General features: G+C 40.0%; 1 protein-coding gene across 11 annotated transcripts in view; it reads left to right on the plus strand.

Moving 5' to 3' along the window:
* The first annotated feature begins 847 nt into the window (after window positions 1–847).
* Window positions 848–12013, plus strand: part of LCLAT1 (lysocardiolipin acyltransferase 1) — a 121196-nt gene continuing 110030 nt past the window's right edge. For 4 of the 11 annotated variants that reach the window (XM_030035386.1, XM_030035397.1, XM_030035396.1 and 1 more), the window contains exons 1-2: window positions 848–999; window positions 1191–1302. The gene's annotated coding sequence lies outside the window, so the exon portion shown is untranslated. Of the gene's footprint in view, window positions 1000–1190; window positions 1329–2233; window positions 2249–5142; window positions 5249–6513; window positions 6628–12013 lie in introns of those variants that run through there. The other 7 variants (XM_030035389.1, XM_030035399.1, XM_030035392.1 and 4 more) reach the window with 5 other exon arrangements.

Genomic DNA, 12013 nt, shown 5'->3' on the forward strand with positions numbered 1-12013 from the left:
ACGGGCTCACTTTGGTTTTAAACAAGCATAAAACTTTACTTAAAACCTCCTGGAGTTTTCCTTCTCGGATTGGGGGTTTCACCAGATTTGTTTACCTTATAAAAACATACATGTGGAAAGAGTATAAAAAGGTTAACTGTGTCAACAGTGAGCGGCAGTAAAGCATGGTGCAATAAAAGCTGAAAATATTGCCAGTTTCAGAGAAAGTTAAGAGAAACCATCTCCTCACGGCAGTGGAAGTCATGCCACGATTGGTTTTTGCTTCTCTCACACTTGACAGGCTATTTTATAACAAAATCCATGGCTAACAGCAGTAGGGTTTTCCCCTCCGTCCAGCACCGTTGGGCTGATGAATCATTGTCCCTTTTTAGCTAATAACTAAATTAAGATGAGTGCTTTTTCCTCCCGAGCGCCGGAGGCCATCCTCTCCCACCAGCTGCCCCACGGGAACGGCGGCATGGCTCCGCGTACCCCCAAAACCCCGGCTGAAATCTCCTTTACAGGCGAGCCGGGGCCCAAGCTCCCGGCCGGGGACCCGCAGGGTGGCCCCGGCTTTTTGGGGGAGAGGAGGCCGAGGGCAGCGGGGCTGAGCCGTGCGGGACAGGCCCTGCCGCTCCCGGGCCCACCGCTCCTTCAGCCACCTGGTCGCTCCCCGGGCCTGCCAACCGCAGGCGTGTGAGGGTGCAAGGAGCGTGGGTGTGGGTGTAAGGAGTGGGTGCGGGGGTGCGTGGGGGTGTCAAGGGTGCGGGGGGGGGGGGGGGCTGCTGCCCCTTTAAGGGCGGCCGGGGCCGGGAGCGCTGCCATGGCAACGGCTTGACAGCCGTGACCGGAAGTGATTGGCGGGGGTCAGAGGTCGCCGGTGGCAGCGGGAACATGGCGGCGGCGGCGGCGGTCCTGGCGATGCGGAGCGCTGGCGGCGGTGCGGCCGCGCTCCCCGGGGCGGCGGCTCCTTGAGCGGGGCGGGGAGCCTCCTCCCGCCGCGGCGCTGCCCCGTCTCAGGTGAGGGCGGGCACGGGTGCTCCCCTGGCGGGCGGCGGGCCGGGCCGGGCCGGGCCGGGCCGGGCCGGGGCGCTGGCGCTGCGGGGCTGATCAGCGGCTCCGGGTCTCCGCCGCCGGCCCGGCCTTGCCGGTTTTTCCTCGCCGAGGTGCGGCCTGCCGGGCTCTCTCACCTGCCTCCCGTTTCTCCCCAGGCATGGTCGCCGCGCTGTAGGAGGGCTGGGAGCCGCGGCGATGCCCGAGGAGGAGCCGCTGGAGGAAAGCGCTTGAGCTTGTCCGAGGAGACGTTCGGAGTGTGTGAAACGTGTACGTCACCCGAAACCTTGGTTTCGGTACTGCTGTTTTTATGACACCTCGAGGAATAAAGGGAGGCTTGTTGTTATAACCTCATTCTTAGTATCTTTCCTTTTGGGAAAAGTAAAGTCTTTTGTTACGACTTGCTTGTACACAGAAGTCAGTTTCTGCGGACTGTAGTTGGGTGGTTTTCCCTGTTTACTGTGTCTTTTGTGACTTCTCCCGTTGGTACTGGCGTGCACGCTGCTGTCTCGGCTAGAATTGCCCTCTGGCAAAGCTAAACTTTGACCAGAATGTTCTCTTGTGTAAGAAGTGCAGGGTGAGGATCGGAACAAGGCATGTAACTTTTCACAACCAGGCTGTTCAGAACATAACTGTGGCTGTAAAAAGCCGCGTACTAAAAATAAGTACTAGAATTAAACTATGTGTGCGGCTTCACATTAGTGCTTATGTGTATTCATTGTGATACAGTACGTGGCTGTCACTAGACTTTTGTTTAATCTCCACTTATGCCAGTGGACAGAGTGGACTATGCTCGCATAATGGGTAGCGTATTTTGCTTATTGATTGCTAAGTATTGTCGTATCTCATTTACTTCATAGTAGCTGTCTCTCGTTTTGAAGACACCACCTCCTCTCTGCTTTCGGACCCTTGGACTTTTCAGCAGTAGTTACCACAGCAATATTTAAATGTTTTTCAAGCACAAACTTACTCCACTGTAACACAGAGACATTAACAGATGGGTTTTTTGTTTTTGTTTTTTTTTTTTCCCCTTCTTACTTTAGAAATGGGGAAACTAGGATTAAAAAAAGGAAGAAAGCCAAAGTATGTCTTAAATTGAACACAGAAATCTGAAACGAGTTCATTGATTTTGTAATCAGATTTTATAGTATTATCTAATACTCTGAAGGCAAAGCTTCAGTGGCAGCTGTACTATCTGGCTCCTCAGCAAATCAAGGTACAGTTTAACAGTGTGAATACATAGTTTGGTCAGTGTGTGAACTGCAGCCGAAGAATGTGGTCTCACTTCTTTGCCATCACTGGCCATGGGTTATTACTACTCTGTTTGTAGTGGATTTAGTGGTTGGATGGTTGCAGGGACAGTTTATCTAACAGTTTTATGGGGATGGCTTTCTGTCAGATGGAGGCTGTTCTAGTGAGTGTTTGCTCCGATACGAATGAAAGCTGTTTCTTTTTCTGCACTAATGTAAACCAGCTGTGGGTTAAGTATAATGTGAAACTACCTCAAGAAACCAAGTCTCAAATTGGTCATTCAGAAAATCAGGACTACACTTACAACTTCTGAAAAGTTTGGATTAAAAAAAGTCAGCCATCTGTAGGGAGCATGTGATAAAGAGTGAAGGGTGTATAAGTCTGTGAAGGAACTTTCCCATCTTACCAGAGTATTTTCTCCATTCACTTCTTGCCAAAGAGCCTCTGTGCCGAAAATGGGAAGTCTCCTACAAAGCCTTATTTAGACCTCAGGGGCTGGTACACCATGTGTACTCAGTGAGGCAGGAATCTTGAAGGAAAAATAATATTGTATCCTACTGTAAAAGCTAAACTGAAGTTGCACAGGGAAACCTTGATTCTGGTATGTTCCAACTGCTCAGTCTTGATGAGTTTTGCTTTCATGGAGTTCCCTACCCTCCTCCCAAAAGCAATCTGAAAAGAAAACTGGAAGTGTAATGAGGTGTCATCTCCACATCCACCTGGGATTTTAGCAGTGTTGGGGTTACTTGATCCAGCAAGTCCTTTCTCCAGTTGGTCAGGTGGCAGGCTGTCATGTGTTTCATCTGTTCCTGCAGTCTCTACTTCTTCAGCAGCTATTTTTGATAATGCCAGGCTAGATTCTTAATTACCTGGACTGTCTCAGGTGCAAATCTTCTTGTCCTTCTGCTGGCTTCCTATTTGATTCTGTCCAAGACTTCTCCCTGTAGAGTTTCTATCTCTTAATTTTTTGTTTGGACAGCCTCATTTATGTCCATTTTGGGAGACACGCACCCTTTGTCACTTTCAAGGGTTAGAAATAGATGAGCCTGCAAAACACTTTTTGTAAATCAGATTGACGCACAAGTATTTTTCTAAGGAAACTCTAGTGCAAAATCTATCCATCTCATGGAGACAGCACAAAATGCACTAAGACTGATCCTTTTCTAAAACAGTCTATCCCCAAAGTTTAGAAAGATCAAACATACCCAGAACTTTACATTCCATTGTCCTAGAGGGTCTAGAACCAAGGTTGTGGTGCTGAGAACACACAGACAAGATTCCTCGTGTTCTGTATGTGGTATTGAGTTCTGTAATCTGGTTTAATTTTTTATTAGCTATGGACTGAGGAGAGTTGGCTTGTTTGCGTTGCATGTGTGGTGTTTGGTCAGCACTTAGACCTAAGAGACGGGAAAATGGAACCTTTAGAGAGTTGACTTTGAAACAGGTCCCCTCTGAGAGTGGGCAAAGGCTCACAGTTTGGTTTTACACGATGTTTTGTTGACCTGGCCAAAAAGTAAATTGCTTCTGAAAGACAATTCTGTGTTATAAAGTCCATTGTTACTGCTGCAGGGCACGGTGAGATGCAAGAAAGCAATGTTAGCAGGCTTCTTGAAACGAAGACAAAATGTCTCTTCTTTTTCCTAGTCTCTTTCTCTTAGCTGAACAAGTTTGCTTGTGAACTTGTTTTGCTATAATAAACTTAATTTACTTAATTTTATTTGTTTGTATTAGGGTTTCTTACACGCTTAGAGGTTCAAAACTGGGGGAGTCTTTACTTGTCAATACAAAATTAATTGCTCCACTAGGTTCACACACTATCCTTTCATGAGCTTGAGAAAATGAATTTGCCTTTAATCTGACAGGAGGCTTAGGTTTTGGGGCTTGTTTTGTTTTGTTTTTTGTGTGTTGCCCCCACCTCTCCAGCCCCCTGGGGATTCCTTGAAACAAAACTGTTTTTTCATCTTCCTGCTTTTAAACATGCCTTTCCAAGACTTTGCATCTGTGATATTAAAACTCCCATGACTCTTGGGTTTTTTTGGGGCATCCTTTGGTATAGTAGCTGCTATTTATATTATTTTGGGTATCAAGGCAGCAGGTATTCCTTTCATTCCAGTGGTTCTGAAAGGTATTGTTTAATCTTCTGCTTCCTCATTGAGCTTATGGTGGGTTTGTTGTTTTTAAGGCATCCAGCGTATGTTACGGTTGAAAGAAATCTATTATCTATTTGCTCTTCTCTTTTGATGGTGGCTTCAGAGGTGCCATGAAGGCTAAATGAATTAACTGCCTGATGAGTCTATATGAAGCAGTTGTGTGGATCACCACACATTGCTTGTGGAAAGAGAATTAATTTTTCTTGAAAATGCTCTAGTCTTTTATAAAATTAGTGTTTGAATCATGGAAGTGTTCCTGTAAAGTACTGTGTCCCCAGACATGCTCACAGTTCCTGGGTACTTTAATATATGAATGAAAGATTGTTTTGTACTCCTTCACTGAATCAGTGGAGCTGGTTGTAGTCAGAAGAGTCAAAAGATAACCAAACACCAAGGCTTTTCCAGGAGAACAAGAAATAAAACACAGCCAAGCCATTCATTTCTCTTGCAACATCAAAGACCAACAATAGCAGGCAGTGCAGGTGCTGACAAGTACACACAATCGTGATTTTTAAACAGGAATGGAGTTACTTGATTTCCTGAAATCCCCTTAGTTGCATCAAACTGGTAATGGTTGTTGCAGATCAAGATTTAACTTGCTGTTCAAAGTCACTGGAAGTTATTGTGGTTATACATGAAATGAACATCCAGATCTGGCATTAGTGTGTGATTATATTTTTTTTTTTCCTTTTATCTTTTGCATGGTCAGTATGATAATGACTCCACCCCAAATATAGATGTTAATTGCGAAGTAACAGAAAATACGCTGTGTGACTCTTCAAATCTATTAGGAAGACCCTCTCTGGTATTTGAAGGTAAAACTGTTACTGTCTTGCTGCATGTGGGAGCTTGTGTGAAATGCCTTGTATGGCCACTGATGCAGTTTTAACAGTGATAAAAGTGCAGAGAATCCTTTGTTCAGCTTGATCAGCTCCTAGAGAGTCAGAAGCAGTAGATAAAAGATTCAAAACCTTTTTTTTTCTCAAAGAAAATTCTTTATGTCTAAGTAATTAATTCCACATCACTTGGTAATTTTGCTCTTAAGTTTCGTTATAGTTACTCTTATCTAGTGTTGGTATTGATTTTTAACATTGATTTCCCCAATCTCTACACAAGCAATGATCTACAGCCTGCATTTGTTCAGCTCAAGTATTAGCATTATGTGTTTGAATTCAGAAGATAATTGCATATCTTGCAAATTACCCAATGGCTGTTTCATCTTGAAACATTTAGAAATCCATTTTAGTTTCTCGTAATTGTAATGTTTTAGTCAGACAGCAATCTAAACTTAGGACAGCACTTTGGCAGTGATATGCTTGTTTTTCTAAAATGAGCACAGTTTCTGTGGTTAAATTTTCCTTTCATTTAAATATAGATTTTAATCAGTGTAGGCCAAACTTTTCCAACCATGTTTAAAATTAGCTCAAGCCATATTTTAAAAAGTATGTTCTCCTAATGTGATTTAACTTATGTAGAAAAATGTATGCAGAAATGAACCTTTTAAAGCTGATTAATGCTTTTGAAGTGTTTTTACAATTTATTTGCAAAAAAACTTTTATAGACTGGCTCAAATATGACTTGATACTAGTAGTCTCTTTGTAATAAATACCACTGAGAGCACTTCATGCTGTGCTTCTGAAATTTGAAAGGTAGCTGTTCAGAAAGAAACCGTAAATTCCACTCGTCAAGCAGCTCAGTTACAACATCAAAACAAAGTAAAATGCTTGCTGTTCTTCCAGACTTCCACGCAAGCATTGTTCTGGAGATTACTGAAATTTTCATTGGTCATCTTGTACTTCTTTAGGCAGGGCATAGTTACCATTTTCAGTTGGTAAGTTGAAGTTGTAAATAAATGTATAGCAAGTGTTAAGCTTTGCGTAGAGGATATTCAACATTGTGTTCTGAAATAGAAGTGGGAATGAGTCTGAACTGAATCTATCAGGTGGCTATTACAGCTCCCTGAATTACTGCTGAACATTTGGTAGTTTCAGTGTCTAGAAAAGTATTAAAAAAAACCCACAAGCAAAAAGACCCCCAAAACTGTTACCAATCTTATGTCCCTGTTTTTACCCAAATGCAGGAAAAGGTCTTTGTTACACCCAGAAAGTTTTCCAGTTGGCAGAGTGTTCAGAGATCAAGGGAGGCAATCTGTCAGCAGACTTCTCTTCAGATGGACCATTTCTACTGATCACAGGTAGGGTGAGATGCTTTCACAGAGAAATGTGAGGACAAATGTCCCAAGAGGGAGGTGAGTTCTGTGGATTTCCGTTATATGGAATGCAGTGTGTTTTTATGTGAGATGTGCTGGTTAGCTTTGACAGACTGTTTCTTTAGTGAAAACAATGGGGAAGAGAAATACTGCCCTGGTTTGGACATGGAACTGTGAGAAATCTGACATAATTTTCCAGATGCTTTGTTTTATTGTTCAGATGCTAGAAGGACTAGATCCTACTACTTTTTCGTACTTAATCTTTCTGTTATCATGCATCAGTTCAGCTGATCAGTTCCATTTACTATCAAGATGATGTTTGTTACTGTGATTTTAGTGATCTGTTAGAAGGTAAAGAATGTTGGTTTTGAAAAAGCTGATAATGCTATAGCAATAGTAAGCGATAGCAAATTTATCAATGACTGGTAAAGCTTACCTTTTTCCCAATTGCTGCAGCTTTGCTGTTACTTTTAAGAAACTTAAATGGAGCAAACACCTTTTGATTTCACTTAGCGATATTTCTTATAAACAGGACTAACTCTTACCCAGGATTTGTGTGGTACAGTGGGAATTTCTCAAGCATTCAGCTTACTGAATAGCAGTTACACATTTTGTGCTCATTGAAAAACAACTTAACTCTTCTGGTAAGATAAAGCCAGGAGACAGTGGTGACCACACGCTGATATATGGAAGTTAACTTTTCAGAGTGAACCAAACTGTGAACTGGCTTCGAGCTTTCAGGCTGTGGTCAGAACTTGAAGCTTGTTCCTGTTCTGCTGTGTAAATTTTTTAAATTGTGTATCAGATAGAGTTTGGGGCCATGTGCTCCAGGGAATTAATCACTAGGTCCTTTAATGAAGCCAAGGAAAACTACAAAAGATTTCTCAAAGAGAAAAACAAGTAGAAGAAATACTTACCTGTTAAGTCACTGTTGGGAGTCAGTCTTTTTTTTTTTTTTTTTTTTTTTTTTTTTAAACTCTCCACTCATGGAAAACCTCTTTCTCTTGAGTACAACGTTTCAGAAAGTACGAGGTAATACGCTCATGCCAAGGTTATTGAGCTAATCTGTAGAGCCTGGTTAAGGTAAGGCTAATAATTTCCTTTTAGCCTCCTGCATAGACAGTAGCTTTCTTCTGGTCTTCCCTCTTCAGTGTGAAAACACCACTAAATCTGTCAACTTAACTAGTGAATTCCCTTAAAAAGAAAACAGGTTTAGCAGTTTCGTTCAAGGTCTCTTGGCCAAGTCAGTAGATTTGTCCCTAGGACAAGTAAAAGTGATGCACTGCCAGTGAACTAATTATGTGTAATTCATCATCAGATAGTGGAAACAGTTAATATTCTGGGAATTGGCATGCATTTCACATTTGGAAAGGGGGTGTTTGGTTTGGTTTAATCTCTCTTAAATAATTGCAGACCCTCTAGGACAATGGAATGTAATGTTCTGGGTATGTTTGATCTTTCTAAACTTTGGGGATAGACTGTTTTAGAAAAGGATCAGTCTTAGTGCATTTTGTGCTGTCTCCATGAGATGGATAGATTTTGCACTAGAGTTTCCTTAGAAAAATACTTGTGCGTCAATCTGATTTACAAAAAGTGTTTTGCAGGCTCATCTATTTCTAACCCTTGAAAGTGACAAAGGGTGTGTGTCTCCCAAAATCATGGCTTTGCTCAGGGAAGTGTGTTCTTTTATTAGGAACATCAGTTTTAAATTTTCACTTGAGTACCAAGTTTTAAATAAAATCCGAACAGTTAACCACTATTTCCAGTGCTTGCATGGGTCTACTATTCATTACAAAATGGATACTTAATTATTTTGTCATAAATGATTGTATCTTTAGATCCCAATTTCCAAAATTTACTTAGAATAGTCATTTTTGAAAAAAAAAAAAATTCTACGAAGAAAGTTTTTAACTTATGTTGTAATAAAGGTAAGCATTGTACTTATTGTATCTCAGTCCTACTCTGAAGAAAGAATCTTGGTCTCTCCTAAATATTGAGAAGCATTTAGTTTTGTACCTCTGTTGGATACAGGGTTAGATGCTGAACAGTGTCAGCTCCAGTAAGCAATAAAAAAATCCCACCTTAAGCCAATGCTTTAACTGAATAACACATCTCATTTAGATTTTGACAGCAAGTAAGAGCTGTGTGTTTATCTTGTCTGCCACCTTAATATTTTTTTGAATGACAAATGCCTGTGAAGATGTCAAGGGTTAAACAGCTGTGTTTTTTTGTGTGTTCTTATTACAGTAGGTCACTGAAGGACCTTGAGAGATGACTGATCTGTAGAATTGAGGCAAAGGCTCTGTAGTTATGGTAGAACGGAAATGAAATATAGGCAGAAGCAAATATGACTTGAGTGGTCGCAACAGGGATGTTGCCAAAATGATTGTTGATAATGCAAGAATATGTATTATCTTCTGTCTAAAGGGAAAATAGCTAAAATTATGGGGGTTTTGTTAAAGTAAGTGCAGTAGGCTAGTCTATTGAAGGACAATATGATGTGACATGCAGCACCCTTGTGCAGTAGTATATCTTGAAAATATACTAATAGCAGTTATTTTTAATTAAAGAAAAAATCTTATGAAAAGTTTAGAGAATTTAGTAAGCTTTGAATGTTTGTCACATGTTAGTAAGATTTTCTTATCGTCTGCCTCTTCTCTCTGCCTTTGCAGATTCGCAGACCATCACCCTTCTGCCACAGCACTATGCCCCTGAAGTAGCTGTAGCAAATACTCACTTCCCTTTTTTTTAAGGGAAGCTTTACGTTATTCCCATGTTGCCTGTGGCCCTCAGATTCTTGTTCATTTTACATGTAGACAGTGGCAAATAGAGGTGGTGAATATGGCTGTTTTTTCTTTTTTAACTTTATGTAAGGCATCCATAAAAATCTGTTAAGCAAACTAGCATTGCACATATTGTCCATAGCTTTGTTATCATGAGTGCTGGGCATGCAGACTTAAGCTTACTTTCAGAACAAAAGGTATCACTGTTGTGAGCAGAATGCTAAAATGAGTTTGCATGTTAGAAAGAAAGAAAGATTACATTTCTTGTCTCCATCATCTCTTACTGTGTCTTGAAATACAGAATTAGCTGAAAAAGCCATATTTAGGACAGGCTTTTGCTGAATTTTAGAAACATGTCATTTATTCATAAATGTAAAATAAGCAAACCCTAAAATTTAGGGAAACTGGTAGCTTTGGATTTCAGTGCACGATATTCTCTGTGTACAGTATTAACCCAGATGATAATGTTTACCAGAAGTATCACAAAATTACACATTGGCTAGGAGATACCCCAAAAATGGAAAATAGTAGTTGCAAAATATTGTTGTATGTAGAGTTCCACAGGCTGCAGAATATTTTAGAATGAAAATTTTCAGCAGTACTGAAAATGATCTGATCTGGCGGAAGAGTAATATTTTAATGAATGCCTATAGCATGACAAGAAGAAAGAGAAATTATCAGCAGGTATTTCTTCATCACTTAAAGTGATGAAACTACAGCCGTTACTGCTGTAGCTCTCCAGCTGTTTAGCTAAGAGTTTACAACCTTTATAGGGGACTATATATTACAGACTGTAGAGCAAATGCCTTTGGCCTTAACGTCCTGTAAAGATGTCATTTCCCAGGATTTTTGCATGTGGGACCTTAGTTCTTCTCCATGCAACTGGTGCAAGTCTCCCAGCTCTTAAGAACTTGGGATTTGGTGTCAGTATGGAGGAGTGGCCCACCCTTAGGAGTTGCATCTTCTTCTGTGAGACCTCAATGTCTGTCCTTATCTTGAGAGAGGTTGTGGTGTGCTTTTCTGCCAGTTTCAATGTCTTGAAGGGTTTTAATGTTTAGACTAAAGTTATTAAGAACTTTCGTGTCTGGTTTGGGAGTTATTTGATATAGAACCATCAGTCTCTTGTTCTTAGCTAGGTGACTGTTTTCTCCTTAACATCTCTCCCCTAAGATGAGCCTTACTAAGAGCTGTCAGATTTCCACCAGGCATGTACTGAGGAGCTAGAACATAAAACTGAAGTGCATGTTGGAATAAGTTCTGGAGAGAAGCAAAGTTGTCAGCAAGTATTTTTCCTTTTTCCAAAAGTTAAGCTTCAGCCACGTTAATAATATTTCTACAAAAACATTATTGGGCTAATTTAAGGCAAAATTCTAGAACTGTTATATCCCACATGGCATGAAACATTCCTGCCTTTTTTTTTTTTTTTTTCCTGGTGTATTAACTTCTCACACTGAAAGGAAATGAATTTTAGAAAGAATGTTATACATAAACCATTTGAGACATTCTCTGTTAAGGAAATACCAGCTGTCAAGAAAGATGCAGCCAATGTTGAGTTATATTAAAAGCATTGTAAAGGAAATATTTGTCAAGGAAAAGTGGATTAATTAAAACGTTTTAACTGTTTTTGCTCTGGAAGAAGGTTAGGGAAGTTCTATATAAGCATCTTCTAAATGCAACCATTATTAAAAGCCACCAGTTTATTTCTTCAGATGGAGGTTGACTTAGGTAAGTTGTTCCTTAATGTGGAATAAAGAAATTTTCTGACTACCATGTAACTAGCAGGAGAAAAAAAAGAAAAGAAAAGACTAGGAGTCATTATACTTTATTACCCTCAAATTCTATAAATTTGCTTTCATTGATTCTTCTTGATGGACAGAATTTATATAAAAAAGAAAATAGGTTATGTTTTAGGATTTTCATATTAACATTTTTATTTGAAAATCGGTTCTTTTATGAGCAATTAATAGCATTAGGAGGCATTATTTTGCTTCTGTAGAGGAAAATGGTGAAGTGCACATAAAAAGGTACCTGGACCAGGCATGTGAAACATTAAATGTGATAGGATTTACTATTTCTTTAATCCAGTCTAGCCTGCTGGCTTTAAGGAGTTGTACACTGAATATGCAGATTTATTGTAATTGTTTGAAACATAAGCTTTTGGTTTAATTACCACTTTGCTCTTTTTCCCATTAATCTGTTGATGCTATCAGATCTACCCTGAAATTTAGCAGATACAGAAACAGTTATGTCTGTTACCTTTCTAGATAATGCTCCAGTTTTTCTATTTTTTTATTTAGGTAAAGAGGTTGAAAGGGATGCTTAGATGGTATGATTATGTGACCTACTTAAATGTTGAGGTTTTGATTTTTAGAAAAGCATGAATACTGTATGTGGGAATGTTAGGTCTTCCTTTGTTTAGGATACTGTACCTTTTCATTATAATTATTTCCTGGAAATTCATGAAGATCAGAGTCTTTTCTTTTGTTCCTTGAAAATATTAAAATTATATTTCTCAAGTTACATGATTGCTGTTGGAGACAAGCAGCTGTTGTTACCCAAAATTCTCTTCACACTAGGCTCGTGATCTT

Source organism: Aquila chrysaetos, chromosome 13 (assembly GCF_900496995.4).
Source record: "Aquila chrysaetos chrysaetos chromosome 13, bAquChr1.4, whole genome shotgun sequence".
Classification (NCBI taxonomy): Eukaryota; Metazoa; Chordata; class Aves; order Accipitriformes; family Accipitridae; genus Aquila; species Aquila chrysaetos.